Source organism: Carettochelys insculpta, chromosome 19 (genome assembly GCF_033958435.1).
Source record: "Carettochelys insculpta isolate YL-2023 chromosome 19, ASM3395843v1, whole genome shotgun sequence".
Classification (NCBI taxonomy): Eukaryota; Metazoa; Chordata; order Testudines; family Carettochelyidae; genus Carettochelys; species Carettochelys insculpta.
In genome coordinates, this window is record NC_134155.1 from 8,042,833 (window position 1) to 8,059,613 (window position 16,781).

Below are 16,781 nucleotides of genomic sequence, written 5' to 3' on the forward strand. Positions count from 1 at the left end.
CACTTGCAGCTCCCGTGAGCGTTGGGTTGGGCATTTTGGAAGCAGTGCACTCTGGAAATTTTGACCTTTGTGAGATCACTACTGGCAGGGTTAAGAGAAAGAAAACAAAGAAATATTTTGTCTCTGTCACCTGTGCTCATTAGTCCCACATATGGCAAGTGACGGGGCTGGAATCTGGTGGCTGCTGTGCAGAATAAGATGCTAGACAATATGAGAAATGAGCAGGAGCCAATGCGTCATCCTTAGGGAGTGGCATAACATTCAGTTTTTGAAATATGAGCCTGATCCAGCAGTCCTATCTTGGACAACCTTCCTCCCTCCTACTCTTGTTAATGGGGATGGTCTGGAGGGGTACCCCTAAGTTCTTGCATATTAAAAAAAAGTTAAGGCCACATCCTGCAAACTCTTGCTCCAGGGTGTGATGTTGATTGCCCTGGGGAGGGTGTACCGGTGCAGATCCTGACCAGCTGATTGGTTTCAAATGTGCCTTAGGCTCCTAACTGCCTTTGAGAATATGAGCTGTCACTCGTATCAACCACTGGTGCAAAGGGTTTGCAAGATCAGGCTATTAAATCAGATCTTTCCTTTGGCTCTCCTTTGTTGCCCTAGTCTTTTCCTGCTGCTGTCCTGTCCTCTCCAGGCTCCTCTTCCCTTTTCTTCTTTGGTGGGTGGTTGTGGATGGAAGATTAATGAATCGAAGACACCCTTAAAACTACTTTACATTTTTGCCAAGTTAACTCCCTGGGAGTCAGTAGGCCGAGTGTTCCTCCCATGCTGATGTGATGAGTATTTCTGTTGAATTCCATGGAGTTACTTCATGTGATGGATCTGAGAGTATGTCTACACATCAGCTTATTCTGAAAAAAGCTGATCCAGAATAGTTTATTTCAAAATAATGCTGCTACACACAAAATGCATTTTGGAACAGCACTTAGCTATTTCGAAATACAGTGTCTAAGCATATAGGCTGTGTCTACACTACACACAAATCTCGAAAGGGGGAATGTCGAAAATCTAAATCAAAACAAGGGATTTTGAAAGAACGCAGCCACCCACACAAAGCGGATTGCTGTACAGGTCTGCTATTTTGAAAAAGGCCCCCTGGTCTTTCGAAAGGGAGCGTCGACACGGCAATGTGAGCGCTTTTGAAAGAACAAGCCAGGAAACACCACGCATGGGGTCACACAGCCGACAAGCCCTTCGGGGTCCTGTTGGGAGAGTCAGGGCGCTGTCCACGGGGGCAGGTGCCACATGCCGCCATACCTGGGTCGGGGCCAGGGCCAGGGGATCCAGGACGGACTCCCTTCCCCCCACGCTGCCCGATCCACCCGTTACCTACCTGGGAACACCTGTCTCGAGGGGGCCTGGCTGGATGAGCTGGAGATGACAGTGATGATAAGGGGGCCTACATCCTCCGAGCAGCTTGCTGTCTCTACTGCCTCAGTTCTGCCTGATGGTCCTGGCCAGATGAGTGCCTCTGCATTGGGGCCCGAGTCGGGGCCACCCGTGTTGACCACGGCTACTGGCTTGGAGGCATCCTTTGGGCCGAGGAGCTGGTCCAGCTCACTGTAGTGTGTGCACCTTGGGGCGGCCCCTGCTCCTGATTACCTGCAGGCATTCCTGGCCCAGCTGTAGGTCTGCTTCATCTCCTTTACTTTCAAGCGCACTTAGTAGACTGTGTGCTGGGGGTGGCTCTGCTTCTGTAGCCCAGCAGCGGCTGCTCAAAGGCTGCAGCATTTTGGGGCCTCCTGGTGCTGTGCAATAGCACCTGTCCATCTGCCCAGAGGCTGAGAAGGTCTTTAATCTCAGACTCTGTCCACAAGGGGCCCCTCTTCTTCTGGCCCTGGCTTGCCTCTGGCGACCCCTCAGGCTGGGAGGAGAGGGACTCCTGGGGGTCCCTGGAGTCTGCGGGGGGTTCACCATCCAATTGGCAGGCTATGTAGCTGCGAGCTCAGGGCTGCTGGAGCATGTGCTAGGCAGAGTTCATGCTCCTGAGGCTCTGGGGACGCTCTCAGCTTCCTGCACAGGGTTTCTGGGGGCCATGCAGTTTTAAGAGGCTGGCCCGGGAGACCACAGAGCCCCTCTGGGTCTTGGTAGAGTGTCTCCATGCTCCCTGCTTCCGCCGCCATGGAGGACCCACTGTTTTGAAATAGTGGCCTCGGGCCATCTACATATGCCCTATTTCGAAATTCTATTTCAAAAGGGGCCGCTCTTCCTGTTTTCGGATGGGAAGAGCGATTTCAAAATGTGCACCTCTTTTCGCTGAAAGCAATTTTGAAAGAGGCCATTATACATGTGGGTGCTCCGTGGCCTCTTTCAAAATTGGGCCCCTTTTCGAAATTGATTTCGAAACACAGGGCCAGTGTAGACGCACCCATCGAGGCTATTGTGAAATAGAGCCATTGGAAGCACTACGGCTTGTTTTGAAATAGGCTCTGTTCTCCGTCTGCACAGCCCCTATTTTGAAACAGGCGCTATTCCTCATAGAACGATGTTTATACCGATTTTGAGAAAAGGCAGCCATTATTTCAAAATTATTTTGAAATTCAAAGTGACGGTTGCATTTTGTAGGTGGTAGGATAGTTATTTCAAAATAGCTGCGCTCTGCAGACCTACCCTGAGAGCAGACTCTGGTCCACAGAGGTGAAAGAGCTCTATGCTGCTGAGTGCAAATGAATGTGTGGTATTGAGAGGGAGGCTGGGCATGCTGTCCAAGCTGAGGTACGTAGAGGGGAAGATAGGCACCCTGCTCCAGGGAAAGTGCATAGGAGAGGATTGGGTGAAGGCACATGGAGGAGGCTGGGCCTACTGCTCCGGCACAGTTGCCCAAGGGAAGCCGAACACACGGCTTCAGCCCAGGTGCGTGGGGCAGGCTGGACAGGCAGCTGCTGCAGGGTGCCTGGGGGAGGCTGTGCGGAGGAGAGCACACAGCTGTGTGCTCTTCTGCAGGGATGGTCCCTGGAAGAAGTCAGAGCTGCTACTGCAGCACATGTGTGTGCTTTGCACATTCCTGTTTCCTGCTGACTAGACGCTTTTACATGAGCCGAGGTGGCAGTGGGAGAGGGAAATGGCTGTAAAAAATAAATAAAAAACAGACAAAAACCGCTTTCTCTCCTCCTTGTGCTGCTTTCTGTTTTATTTCTTTATTTCTTTCTTTATTTATGTTGTGCCTCCTGACAGCGATGATGGAACTGTCATGCTTTAGTGGCCGCAGTCTCATGATCAGACACCTGTTCTCTACACTTTAATCTCCTTACTCCTTTAATATAGCGATTCTCTATATAACCCCCAGCCAAACAAAACGTGAAGAAAAATCAAATCTAATTACGTGCCATTGATTTCTTTCCAAATTTGCTTCTAATACACTTTTTGACTCCTTGATGGGATTTTTTTTCCCTTCTCCTTTCCTTTCCCCCCTTTCATTCATTCATTCAGCTGCAGCTCCTCTCATGAAAATGAGTTGCTATATTGCCTTGCATTGGACCTGCAATATCGTGGAGCGTATAGGGAATGTACAGACCGACAGATTTTTGTTTTTAATAGGAAATAGGGGCTCCTGGTGCACAGGTAGGACCTTGCAGCTTTTCTGATTATTTTTTTCTACTTTTTAAACGTGACTTCTGCTTGTGCGGGGTGTGTGAGGGGGTACCAGGAGCTGCTGAGCATCAGCAGCTGCAATGAGCTCTCGTTACTCAGCAGAACAACTTACTGTGTACTCCGTGACATTCGTGCTTTTAGCAATTGAGACCAGCTGTTGGTTATCCTGGGGCTCATGTCGGGGGGTGGAGCAGTGCATAAGGGAAGATGGCATCTGTTTACATTCTGCTGTGTCATCCTTTGTAAATTACCAGTCCGCTCGATGTCTGTGCACATATTTTGCTATCTTGGATCTTGTGTTTGCCCAGCTTGTTTTTATGCTTAGCTGTGTATGTATTTACTTATTTGATTCCCCAAGCAATTGAACGTGTTGCTCCCATAAAAGCATTGAGATCTAGAGAGAGAGAGAGTGCACGCACTGCATTTGATAGCTGGTGAGTTTGCATGCTTGTGAGGCAGCTACAGAGGGTCTGTGACATGCACTCATCTGATCAGTCTTTTAAAGCAGAACTCTTGCAGTTTGTTACATGTGGCAAACACATCTTGAGGAGAGTGAAGCGGAGGATGTGTATGGAAGGAAGATCAAGCACACTGTCAGTCTCTCAAGTCACTCGTCAGGAGTTTCAGAATCTGGCCCAGCATATGTTCTAAATGTTCCTTAACTGCTGTAATAAGAAGAGAACGGGGAAGGAGGTAAATAGTTGAATAGCTTAAGGTACTACGTGTGGTTCCCCGCCTGTCAGCTGGAATGGATCAAAAGAGTATTTGGGATGTCGATACAGCCTGTGTCAGGGTGTTTATTACTTGATTCTGAACACACCGGGGATATTGATTTTGGCCGAAGGTGGTCTTAGGGCTGCAGACCGGGAGTTAGCATCAGGAAGGGTCCATTCCCACCTCTGCACAGGACTTTCCTCTCTGTGCCACTGTTCCTCATAATAAAATGGGCTAATAATACTGACGTAGCTATGTGTGTGTGTGTCATAAGGCTTATTTCACTACTGGATGTGTAGGATGCTTTGAGGTCCTCAAGTGGAAGGTGTTATGGGAGGGAAAGGGTGTTGTTCATTTATTTTGAGTCCTGGCTTTCCTTTGGGTCAATAACCCCACTCCTTGTCATGTCAGTTCTGGGTCCTGGAAGCTCTTGTACAGGTGCTCTTTCACCTCCTTGCTCAGTGAGCGAACACCGGTTTTCATCCCTGCTTTGCTCCCCCCCGCCCCTGCAGGGTTTGCCCTTTGAGGTGGACTCTTCTGTCTGTCATGGTGGCCTGGATGTATGTCTATACCAGGAGAGAGGCTTCACATGGTGCAGGTTGGTGTTTTGAATTCTGAGCTAATGACTGAGAATGGCTCATGATTAGTCATTCTGGAGATTGAGCTCCCTGCAGATTAAAAAAAACACACTGAACCATTACTGACTTGCAAATGCTTTTTTCTCTCCATTTCTCATTGAATTTCAGGTCACTAGCCTTATGAGCTTCCACAGTATATAAGTAGACTTGGCTAATAAACTAGATTAGTAAGCAGGCATGGTATGCAGGTAGGCAAAGGCACTTCAGAGGGGTGATGTAGCTAAACTCCCCAAAGCCTGATGTTCTGTCTCACAATGAAAACTTCGTCAGCTGGAACGGGAGGCAGTGAACCCTCTACACCTAGCCACCTATATAATACAAAGGGCACCATCGGTTCTGGTGGTGGTGTCAGGTGCTTCGGTGGTTTATGTAAGACATAGGTTGCTTATTCCTATTTAAAAAGGGCAGAAAGAAGTGAGGTTTAAAGAATTTCCCTGCCTGTGTGGCTGCTGGGTTTTTAAGTCCTGAATGTTGTGTTTCATCAATCTTTTGCAGTTGTCTGTCCGCTGATGCTTAAGGAACAGGAACACAGATCCAGTTTAGAAGAAGTATATAATATTTCTCCTCCTGCACAATGCCAGTTGTGTTTATTGTGGGAACTGTAAGGAATAATGACTTTTCAAGCCCAGAAACAGCATCCTAGGGCATGCACCAAGCTTAGTAATTCCTTCCTATCATTCTAATATTCAGGTGCTCAGAGAGTGTCAGTAAACAGTGGTTGATTATACCTGGGTCCCAGCAGCTGTGTTTATTTGTACTGAACAATGGGTCTCATGGGGTCTTTCTGAATGATTTTCCTCAATATGGTGGACCTATTAACATGGTTCAGTGACTGAACAGTTGGATACAGAAGTTCAGGTCACTGGGCAGCAGCTCAGCAATAGCTTTCTCTTGGATGTCAATATATTGAGTATCTTTTCATCTGGATCCCTGGGAATGGAATACTATGCGGGTATAACACTGAACATGCCTTGTCTTAAAGGCTATCCTAGTATAGCATTACAGGAGTGTTGAATTAGACCTCTTGAGAGTTATTTACACCAGCTAGCAAATTGCTTGGCCTATGAATGGAAGGACTTAAACTGGAGTTTCATTACATTTTGTTGGAGTATTTCTACAGAAATAACTTAGGCTGACATTTTCTAATTGTGATGCCTCAGGGTATATTCCTAAATCCGTGTCTAATCATCTAAATATAATGACCTGATATTCAGATGTGCTTCATCCCATTGAACTTAATGGGCGTGAGATGCCCAGTGGTTTTTGCAAACCCTACTAGATACCTCACTGTACTTGTAGGAGTATAAATATCTTTGAAAATCAGGCCCAAAGCAAGTAGGCACCTACATTCGGTTCCTAAGGTCCTTAACAGGCGCTTTAGGAGATGGATCTTTGGCTTCTAAAGGGCATATTTTTTGAAAATGTTACTTCTTTTTAAAAAAGGCACAAAAAACCATCCTCTCACTTACCCAGCTGTTGATCCATCCTACAATGATGTGGGTGAAAAAGAACAGAGTTAAAAAGAGTTTGTTAGCCAACTTTTTCACAGAAATGGGTTCATTTTTTCACATTCATAACAAACAGCAGGAAAATCTCTCTCATTTTGTTTATAGTTTTTTCAAATTATATTTCACACGCTTTTAATCAACAGCTGCTCCTTCAGGTGAGGCTTGTTAATTTTGGAGCAGCATTGTGACCACAGCCTCAGACAAAAGCATGCACCTCTTATAGAGGTAGCAGGCCATTCCAAAAGTGCTTGGTCTGAGCCAGCAGAGGGATCCCGATCCACAGCCCAATGAAATCAGTGGAAATAGTCTCATTATCTTCAGTAGACTTTGGATGAGCCTTGTGTCATTGACACTAGGCAATACAACCTGTGTTTAGTTAGCCTGGCCACTAAAAAGACAGAGAGAACACCAGCTGCCCAACACCCTCAATTAGAAGTCTTTTATATTCATTACATGGTGTTGAGGTGGAGGTGTTACCATGATTCTGAACCGTAGTGAAAAAACCCGTCCATTAGTGGAAAACCTTCCATTGGCTTCAGTGGATGTTAAATTAAGTCCCATGGTCCTAAAAGACATTGTCCGTGCCATAGTTTAGTGCAGTGCAGTGCAGTGCAGCTGGAATTGTTCTTTCTACCCATGAGAGACCCAGTAAAATAGACGGGGTCTACCATATGTCAGGTGCTCTGAGGGGTGTAAAACTAGAATAGAATAATAGGGGATGATATAGGTCAGGTTTGAGATATACTGGCAGAATATGTGAGGTAAGTTTATGTAGCCCTTGACCACGTTTGACCTTGCCATAAGTGTAGACACTTCAACACTTATCAAATACTCAGGAATACTGAAGGAAATTAAGAGGCAGTATGCATGTTTGTGTGTTTGTGTATGTATTTGTTTACACAACAGTCCTGTTAACTCTGTGCTAGGAGATATATGGTGCTGAGTCCCTGCAATTCTTTACAATGTATGGCTATAAGAGACTGGCTAGATTTATAGTTGAAGAAGAAATATTTCGGAGTAAGACAGTTCAGTTGTGTTAATTATGAAAATCTAAAGATAATCTATATTTAATGTCAAAATTTTGTCAAATTGACTAAAGAATGAAGAGAATATATGCATGTGATGACATTTAAATGAAGAACAAGGTGCAATTAAACTCCTAAATGTACAGTAGACTAATTGGGAGAGAATGACAAATATAGTTATCATCAGCGACTAATTAGGGACCCGCTTTAGCTTTCTTTGCTTGATTAATCTTGACTAGATGTTAATAAGTTATGTGGGACTGGCTGTAACTTGTGAATAGACTGTTTGTTTCTTTTGGTGGGAAGGCGGTAAAGTGGTTTGTATTGGAAACATGCAAGAATTTATGTTGGGTTTTTTATGTTCTTTTAAGTTTTTTTTTAATATTTTATTTGTCTGGTTTGTTAGGTTAGACATGCTGTAATGGTATGGTAATATCTGTCTAATTGCTGCTTTCACTTTTTTGCTTTGGTGGCGGTTTGGTGATTAGTGGTTTAGGGGCATTGCGTTAGAGCTTTGAGTGGAACCAGGGGTCCATTCCTGTCTCTGGCACTGTTCTGTTTTGGTGACTTCGGCCATGTCATTTCCTTTCCCCCGCCTTGGTTTTTCCATCTGCAAAATGAGGATAATGATACCATCTTTGCAAAGCACATTGTGCTGTACTAATGGAAAAGCTAGGTAATATCGTCATTGACCCATCTGTGGGATGATTCAGCTGTTCAGCCTAGGGCTGAGACCAGGACAGGTAGACATTTACTGTAGAAACTCAACATTTGCCAAATTCTTCTGCCACATAGTTACAATGAGAATCCGCTACCTTATATACCGGGGGAAACTGTGGTCACGTCCACAGTAGAGAAGCAATTGGTGTGTTGTGGCTGATGAGTGTTACATTTACGGGATTTCTCTCGTTGTCATCTCCTCTCCTGATAGGTTTGTAATAGCTACTGGTTGTCATTCATCTGATGCTAAGATTATAACCCCAGGGGCCAACTGAGGAAGGTCAGTTTAGAGGACAGAGCAATGCATTACGAGTCAAAGCCTTTCCGGGTGACCAGGGCCATTTAGTCTCTTCCGTGCTTTCGTGTCCTCATATGAAAAACAGGGATTTTGTGAGGATAAAATCTGTTACTGACTGTGAACTGATCAATGACTATAGATCTGAGAGCCGTATTAAGGACTGAAGCAGCTGTCTTCTTGCCATCTGTTTGTCTAACTTCGCAGGTGACCTGATCTGCAATTCTGGGGCTCTGGGCCCTGCCTCAGTACAAATAATTCGGCAAGAGCTGCTTGGATGTTGCTATTCGGTATCTCATGGTAATTTTTTGTTGTGGTGGCCAGTCTAAATAACTGCAAAATGTAAGGCACCCAACAGTAAGTCAGCACTTCTAACTTGTACTCTCTGAGTGTGCCCTGTGTGCAAGGAGCAGTTGTCTAGCCATTTACTTGGCCCACTTCTCATGCTCTCTGTAGAGACTACTCTATTGTGGTGGTGTGGACTTGTCTAAAGTCCACTGAACTTAATGGAAAGACTCCCATTGACTACCACAGGCTGCAGTTCAGGGCCTAAGTAGTTTGCAAACATGTCACTTAGGAATGGGAGTGGGACCATCGATTTCTCTCCTGTATGCCACCAAGCTGCTGTCAGATACTAAATATTCTCAAATGTGCTGTATCTGTGCTGGATTTGTACCAATCACCTAGAGCAGTGGTTCCCAACCTTTTCACTAGCATGGACCCCCAATCGCCCCCAAACTGTTTATGGACCCTCATCAAAGCCAATTTTATCCACTATGTTGTCTTCATTAAATGAAAAAGGAAACCACAACCCCCATTTCTGGACAGCAATTAATAACATTTTTGGAAGATATTTAATTTAGAAATAATAATTGATAGTAACTTTGCTATTTGTTTAAAACGTCTTTTCTGTGATCATTTTTATTTACCTTTTATTTAGTTCATGGAACCCCTGCAATACCCTCGCAGATCCCTAGGCTGGGAACCCACCTGTTTTTCATGAATCCCAACTTGCTCATGTACCCTGCAAAATTCTACACAGATGCTCGTTTTGTCCTTGGATTATCTTCTCCTTATTGTTGACTTTAACTAAGGCTATGTCTACACTAGCCCAGAAGATGGACCCACTCAGACAGGTTTGATTTCACATGTCTAATAGAGATGCACAAAAATGACCTCTAGGGGTCTCAGTTGACCCTTGTATTCCTTGTGAGGGGCAAAGAGTAAGGGAGGTTGAGGGGAGAAAGTCTCCCATTGACCTTGCTCAGTATGGACAGCCAAGTAAGCTGAGTGCAGATAAGTCGATTCTAGCTACGCAGTTGCCATAGCTAGAATTGCATATCTGTGGTCAATTTATGTTGCTTAGTGTCTACATAGCTTTAGTTTGGGGTTCATTGGTTAAACTTTAAAGCAGGGTTGTTATTTTATATTCTATTTAGAAACCTTCAGGACATATTTTTGGGCAGGGGTGGTGGAGAATAAAAGAAATGCTTCAAACGCCTCAGATCTCTGACTGATTTGTTTTGTTCACAATTTTTCTCCCTCATTTCCAGCAGAATGTTTCAGTGACACACAGGATGTTAATGTCTCCCCATCAGACACACTGCTTGTGTCAACTTTGTTAAGCCATTGAACAATTAAATTAGGTTTGATTCTAGGATAAGCCAATTCTTAGAGCATGGTGGGAGAAAAAATTATATTAGCTTTTGCTTCATTCAAGGTGAGAGAACATAACCAAAACTACCCAACTTGTAACACTTGATCAACTCTGTTGACATATCCATTGTCTCAGAGATTTACACTCTTATCTTTTGCATTGAAAGGTAAGAGTAATAGTAAAATCTTAGTGCTGTGTTCTTTGTATAATACTGTACATAAACGAATGACATGACATAGGAGATAGATAAATCACCATTGTATTCAGACAATAATCTGCAGGAGACAGAATAACACATGAGTTCTTCGAGCATGAATACGTGCAATGGGAAAACATGGCTTTACAGTCCAAGTTGGGGTTTATAAGACTTCGATTTTATATATGGAATCCTAAACATGGTGATCTCTGCTTCTAAAGGAAACTCTGTATCTTAAGGAGCTGCAGGTGTTTACAAGTAATGAATGACTCATAGAATCTTAAGACCCATTGATAGCAGAGTTCCAGCATGGCTGTTGCTAGCAGGGTTGTAATAAAATTTCAGTGTCCAGTGTGGTCAGGGAGTATTTTCCCTCCAAACAACTGTGCAAGCTAAAGCCATCCTATAGGATATTAGACTTCCCCTGCAGTAAGTCAAAAGCAGGATATCTTATCATCCTGGTAACACTGTTTGTAACCACGTTAGGTAGGGATGAAAACTATGTTCCAACTGTGTGAGGCTTTAACCGTGCTAGAAAACAATTAAAAATCCAGGCCAAACTCTTTGAATATCATTCCTACCATGCTAAAAACTTGAGTAAGGGTAGAAATAAGTAGAATCAACCTGGAGTGGTAGATTTAATTCTCTGTAGCATGAGGTAAATGCAACAAACTGTTTGTTGAGGTGTCCACCGAAATGAGGTACTCATAGAGGAGGAGAGAGTATGTGAAAGGGAAACACCAGTCTCTCGAAAAGTCAGCCTTCCCAAATGTGATGTGCCTTCTGCTCTGTGAGTATCTAGTGAAAAATATGGCTTGAGTCCCCTAAGGGGAGGCATCTTTCTCAACACCCTTCATAAAATAGTGGCCATGATCTCCGGGGGAAGAAAGGGAAACCAGATTTTATGAATAGGTGCTCTCCATGGAGCAGGTTTGCACTGTGGAATGGAGGAGCATTCTTTTACTTTTGAGAATGCATTTGTGTTTTTAACCCAAAAGAAGATTATTCCAGAGTTGCTCCAGCTGCAAGATCTCCACCAGAATCCAGAGTTTGAGCAGCCCAGTGTTTGAGTCTGTTACGATCATGGGAGCACTTTTTATTTGAGGGATTAAGGAAAAGCAGGACACCACTCATGATTTATAAATGGAAAGCCACATGGCATAAGTATATAAACCTAGAAGGAACCATCCTGCTCATGAAGCCAGGAGATGCCATTTGATAGATTTTCAAAATGGAGGGAGCTGAATTTCATTCCCGATTCCTTACCTTTCTGGGACAAGCCCTTACCCTCGTATTCTACTGCTTCCATGGTTCAGTCTGCTTGTTTTTTTTATTCTGAAATTCACCCTGTATTTCCTGCAGGAGTTGTTGTTTATGTGGCTTCTTTGGCTCAGAACGTTCTATTTGCAGCCAGCAGGAGTCTAGACCACAGCCCTCCCTCTAGACCTGCACTGCTTTGTGCATCTTCCCCTGAGATGGAGTTGGAGTCCAAACCTTCCTTTTCCACATTCACAAATCCTCCTGCTGACAGGACAGACTCATGCGCTAAGAAATCCCAGACTTCGCTACAGGTTTCCAGGGCTCCATTCAGCAGTGTGAAGCGTTGCTTTGAGGTTCTCAGGCAGAAGGCATTCAAGGAGTGCCAGACGTTGTCACAAATCCATGACCCCATAGAACCTTCAGGGTTGTCACTGTGCTGCATGACATGGCCATGCCCTCTGCTTCAAAAGTAGAAGTATGTACCACTTAAGCTTGGGGAGAACCTTCGTCAATGGTACAGGGACTGACACCCAGCCGAATGGCATCAATTCCATGCAGAAGCAGGCCCACTGGCCTTTTCATTAGAGTATTACATTTTCCCTTGGAAGCAGTAGTATATGTTTTAAAACAGCTCTAGGAATAAGGTTGAAACTTATATTTTTTGGTAGTTTCCATGGGTTGCAATTTAGCATTTCCATCACTTTTTCTGAGTGAAGCATTGAGAAGGAAAAAAGAATTCTATTTTTTGTTTGCACAGAAAGCAGTATCAGCCCCTCTCCCACCATGTCCTCACGAACCATGCTTCTGGGCCAGGTTAGTGAGTTGGTGTTGATGGGTGTATCTCCACTGAAGTCAATTGTCATGAGCTGAGATGGGCGTTGCTGTGCATAGTGACAGAAAAAAAAAAAGAAAAAAGCGGTAAAGTAGCACTTTAAAACCTAACAGAATAATTTATTAGGTGAGCTTTCGTGGGACAGACCCACTTCTTCAGCCCATAGCCATACCAGAACAGACTCAATATTTAAGGCACAGAGAACCAAAAATAGTAATCAAGGTTGACAAATCAGAAAAAAAGTTAGCAAGATGAGCAAATCAGAGAGTAGAAGGCGGGGGCGGGGGCGGAGAGTCAAGAATTAAATTAAGCCAAGTTTGCAAAAGAGCCCCTATAATGACTCAGAAAATTCACATCCCAATTCAAACCACGTGTTAATGTGTCAAATTTGAATATAAAAGAGAGCTCAGCAGCCTCTCTTTCCAAAGTAGTGTGAAAATTCCTCTTCAGTAAGGTGCAAACTCTTAAGTCATTAACAGAATGGCTCACTCCATTAAAATGTCGGCTGACCGGTTTGTGGGTGAGGAGTGTTTTTTGTCTGTTTTATGCCCATTAACTCTTTGTCTAAGAGAGTTTGAAGTCTGTCCAATATACAAAGCATCTGGGCATTGTTGACATATGATGGCATATATGATGTTAGTTGAGGAACATGAGAATGTGCCCGTGATTCTGTGACTAACCTGGTTAGGTCCAGTGATGGTATCCCGAGAATAGATATGTGGACAAAATGGGCAGCAGGCTTTGTTGCAAGGAAAAGTCCCAGGACTGGTGTCCCTGCGGTATAGACTGTGGCTGTTGGTGAGAGTCCTCATAAGGTTGGGAGGTTGTCTGTAGGAGAGAACAGGCCTGTCACCTGAAATGAGCGATAATTTGATCTCTGTCAGGTCTTGTCTGTACGTCTCCGATTATACTGGTATAGTTAAAGAAGTACAGTCCTCCCAGTGTGAACTCAGTTATACCAGTATAAGGAGTGCTTATACAGGTTGAACCTCTCTAATCCCAAACTCTCTAGTCCAGCAACATCTGTAATCTGGCATGATTTTAGTTAGCCAGACAATCTCTTATCATGGGTGTGGCTAAGTTTCCCATGGTCCCATAAAGTTTGTTTCCAACCTCCAGTCCTGGCTTTCTGTGTTCTGTGCTGTTATTTAGCTGTAATTTACCCCTAAATGTCTTCTAAGAGCACAGTGAGCAATGGAAGTGTTGGTAATGCTGCTAGACAATATTGACCTCCCGTGGTCTGGAAAATTCTCTTGTCCGGCACCGGTCAGGTCCTGAGGGTGCCAGATAAGAGACGATGAACCTGTTCCAGAGTAGCTTATTCCTGTGTGGGAAGGGGAATAAGCAATACTGGTATAAGGCATCTTTATGTCAATGTTATGTCGTCTACAGTTGTACCAGTATATTGATAAAAACACAAGCCAACAATATACACCCCTCCTATCTGACATAGTTACATCAATGTAAAATCTGTGTATAGGCCAGACTCATTTTTCTCCTGCCCTTCTGACAATGATTACACCATGTTAGGTGAGACTGGGGTTAGATCTGTAAAAGCCCCTGTATTTTTAAATCTTACTGGAACTGCTTCTTTGGTATCAGGTGTAATTCAGCAGAGCAATTTGTCATTTTATTTTAATTATTTTAAGGTTAGTTAACAGAGGCTGGCACTTTTCACTTCCCCTCCCACCTTCACTGTTTCCATCATCCTTTCACTATCCACCTTGTCCTTACCATTTATTTTGAAGGAACTTGCAGAGCCCCAGAAAGGAGGAGGGGGAAGGGGAATAATGTTTTACTATTTAAAACAAAAAATTAACTCCTGTGTATTGTTTAAATGTGTTTCTCAAATGTCTCCAATTCTCCACACACACCCACTTCTCCCCTTTGCTGGCAAGGAGAAGATGCGTCTGACAGATCTAATGCTGTTTTTCTCAGAAACAATTCAAACCGGTGGTAAGAGAGCAAATCCATTACCGTGTGGAGGATGAACTTAGCTCAGTCACCATGGAAACACTGGCCGGGCAATAGTGCCATTCTCGTGTGCAGAAGTCCCGTTGACCTCACTTAGAATTATTACCTTTAGCCAAATAAAATAATTTGTGTTAATAAAGAGACCATTTTCCCTTGGCTTCCAAGCGAGCCTTCCCCAGAAGGCAGAGTGACTCCTTAATTACACTTTTACTGCAAAGTGATTAATGTTCAATATGTGATACTCCGTTTAAATAAGTCACTTATTAACACCTTTAATATGTTTTAATTTTTTTCCTTCTCTGTCAAATTAGCAGGCCAAGCTTATGGACTGAAGTGTAGGCTTCCATGGCCGTGTCTCGGTGCTAAGAACATAGTTAATTCAAAGCACTAGGTGGAGCTGTTATATTGGTCAATATCCCTTTTGCCAGCTTGCATTGGAGATAGGAGATGAAGAACCCATTCTGCACGGTGGGCTTGGTAAGGAAAGGCAATGTTCTGCTTTGTGTCTCCCAATACCAGCCTGCAAAAATATATCCTGCACCACAGCCCGGTTTGGTGATCAGAACTCCCATCTCTGGCCCAAGCTCTGTTAGAATCTCCTAGCCCCTCCTGCCTCAGCTGAATGATTTAAAATATCAGCATGTCTGTATTTAAAAACAACACAAATTACCCATATTCACAACCCCTATAGCTCTGGACTTTAAACCTGATGAAATCAAATGAGAGTTAAAAACAAATGTTGAGTGGAAAGAACTGAACTTACCTTGACAAGGATGAAAAATAGTTATTGGCTAATGGAAAGTCATATCTTCTGCTTACTATTTTTTTTTTTTTTTTTTACCATGGGGGCTTCATAGAGGGATGAGCTGTGGTAAGTGGAGGGGGAATTAGATCTGGAATGTTGGTGCTAACTAGAGGGCTAGGAAAATGAAAAGGACAGAGGGGGATGTAAATGACAACCAGGGGAAGGTTCACGCAGGACAGGCAGTGAAATAATAGATGATGGGTAAGCAGTCTGGGAGTGCTTCTTCGGTAGTACAGGAGAATGAGGAGTGATTGAGGGGAATGAGGAGTTAACATCGCAGGAAGGGGGATGTAAAATGAAATGGTAAAATACTGACTGCTTGCGATTGAAATTAGAAAAGGTACATCCTGGGTTGGTCTGATAGAGGAGACATTCAGTTACGTCGTCATCTCAGTCAATCATTTGAAGAATATATTTTTGGGGGAAGGAACTCTGTTTCCTGTGTGAGTGTACAGCACCTTGCAGGATGGAGGCTGACCTTGTATGAGGCCTCTGGGCAGCACTGTAGTATACATGTTAAATATTTGTACTTAAAAACATGGTCAAGGCAGATGTGGATGTGGGAGCAGGAATGGAGCACACACATTCTTAAGATGGGGATTCATTCTAGTCTACTGTAAACTTAAGGGTAAGCGGTGTTAGTTGTGTTAAATTGGAGTCAGTGAGCTGAGACGATCAGGCCCCAAATGGTTACAGGGAACCCAGCCTTAGAAACCAATACCCTGAATCTGTTTTCACACTGGTTTTACACCACTCAGGAGCCATTGGCCAGATTTTCCCCCTAGCTAAGTATCAGGCCCAGTAACTTGAAAGCAGTCACCCCCTATTCACACTGGCCTCCATGGGAGCAGAGTCACACTTTTCAGTGCAAATTAAAAAACAGGCAGCCAATGAAAAAGTATCACTCTCCAAAACATGGGAATAAAATTCTCAGTTGAAGTTTTTTATTATTTTAATTTTTTCTGTGCTTAAGTACCTGCTGACTAACAGTTCAGATGAGTTCATTTCCCTACCTTTTGCAAACCCCATTCCGTTTCCTGTGTACAACCCGAGGGATGATCATGTTGGCCAAACTGAGCAACATAATCCCTCATAAGGCAAAAATACTAAGTGAACTCAGAGGAAAAGCCCAGTGTTTATTCTTTCACTAATAGTTATCGCCATCAATAGGTCTTGGAGGTGCTTAAAACACATCCAGATTAGTTCCATTGTGAGTTCTATCCAACTACTATCACCTCTTCTTCTGCCGTATCTTTAAGATGAGATTCTTTTTCAAAGAAGTACTGTGATGTCTTCTCCAGCTAATTTGCTAACAGAAGTAACTTGTGTTCCATTCGTATCTGTGCTAGCAGATCCATGCCCTTTCCCATCTGAAGCATCTCTCTAGTGCTTTAGGCTAAATCTACACTACGTAATATCAACCCGCTCAGGGCTGATCTTCCAGGATTTTGTTTAAGGTATGCTTAAAATGGTGCTTCCAGGGAGAAAGGTGAACCCAGAACTCCTTGCTAGCGGTGCGGATTAAGGAAGGTCAATGGGAGAAATGCCCCCATTGACTTT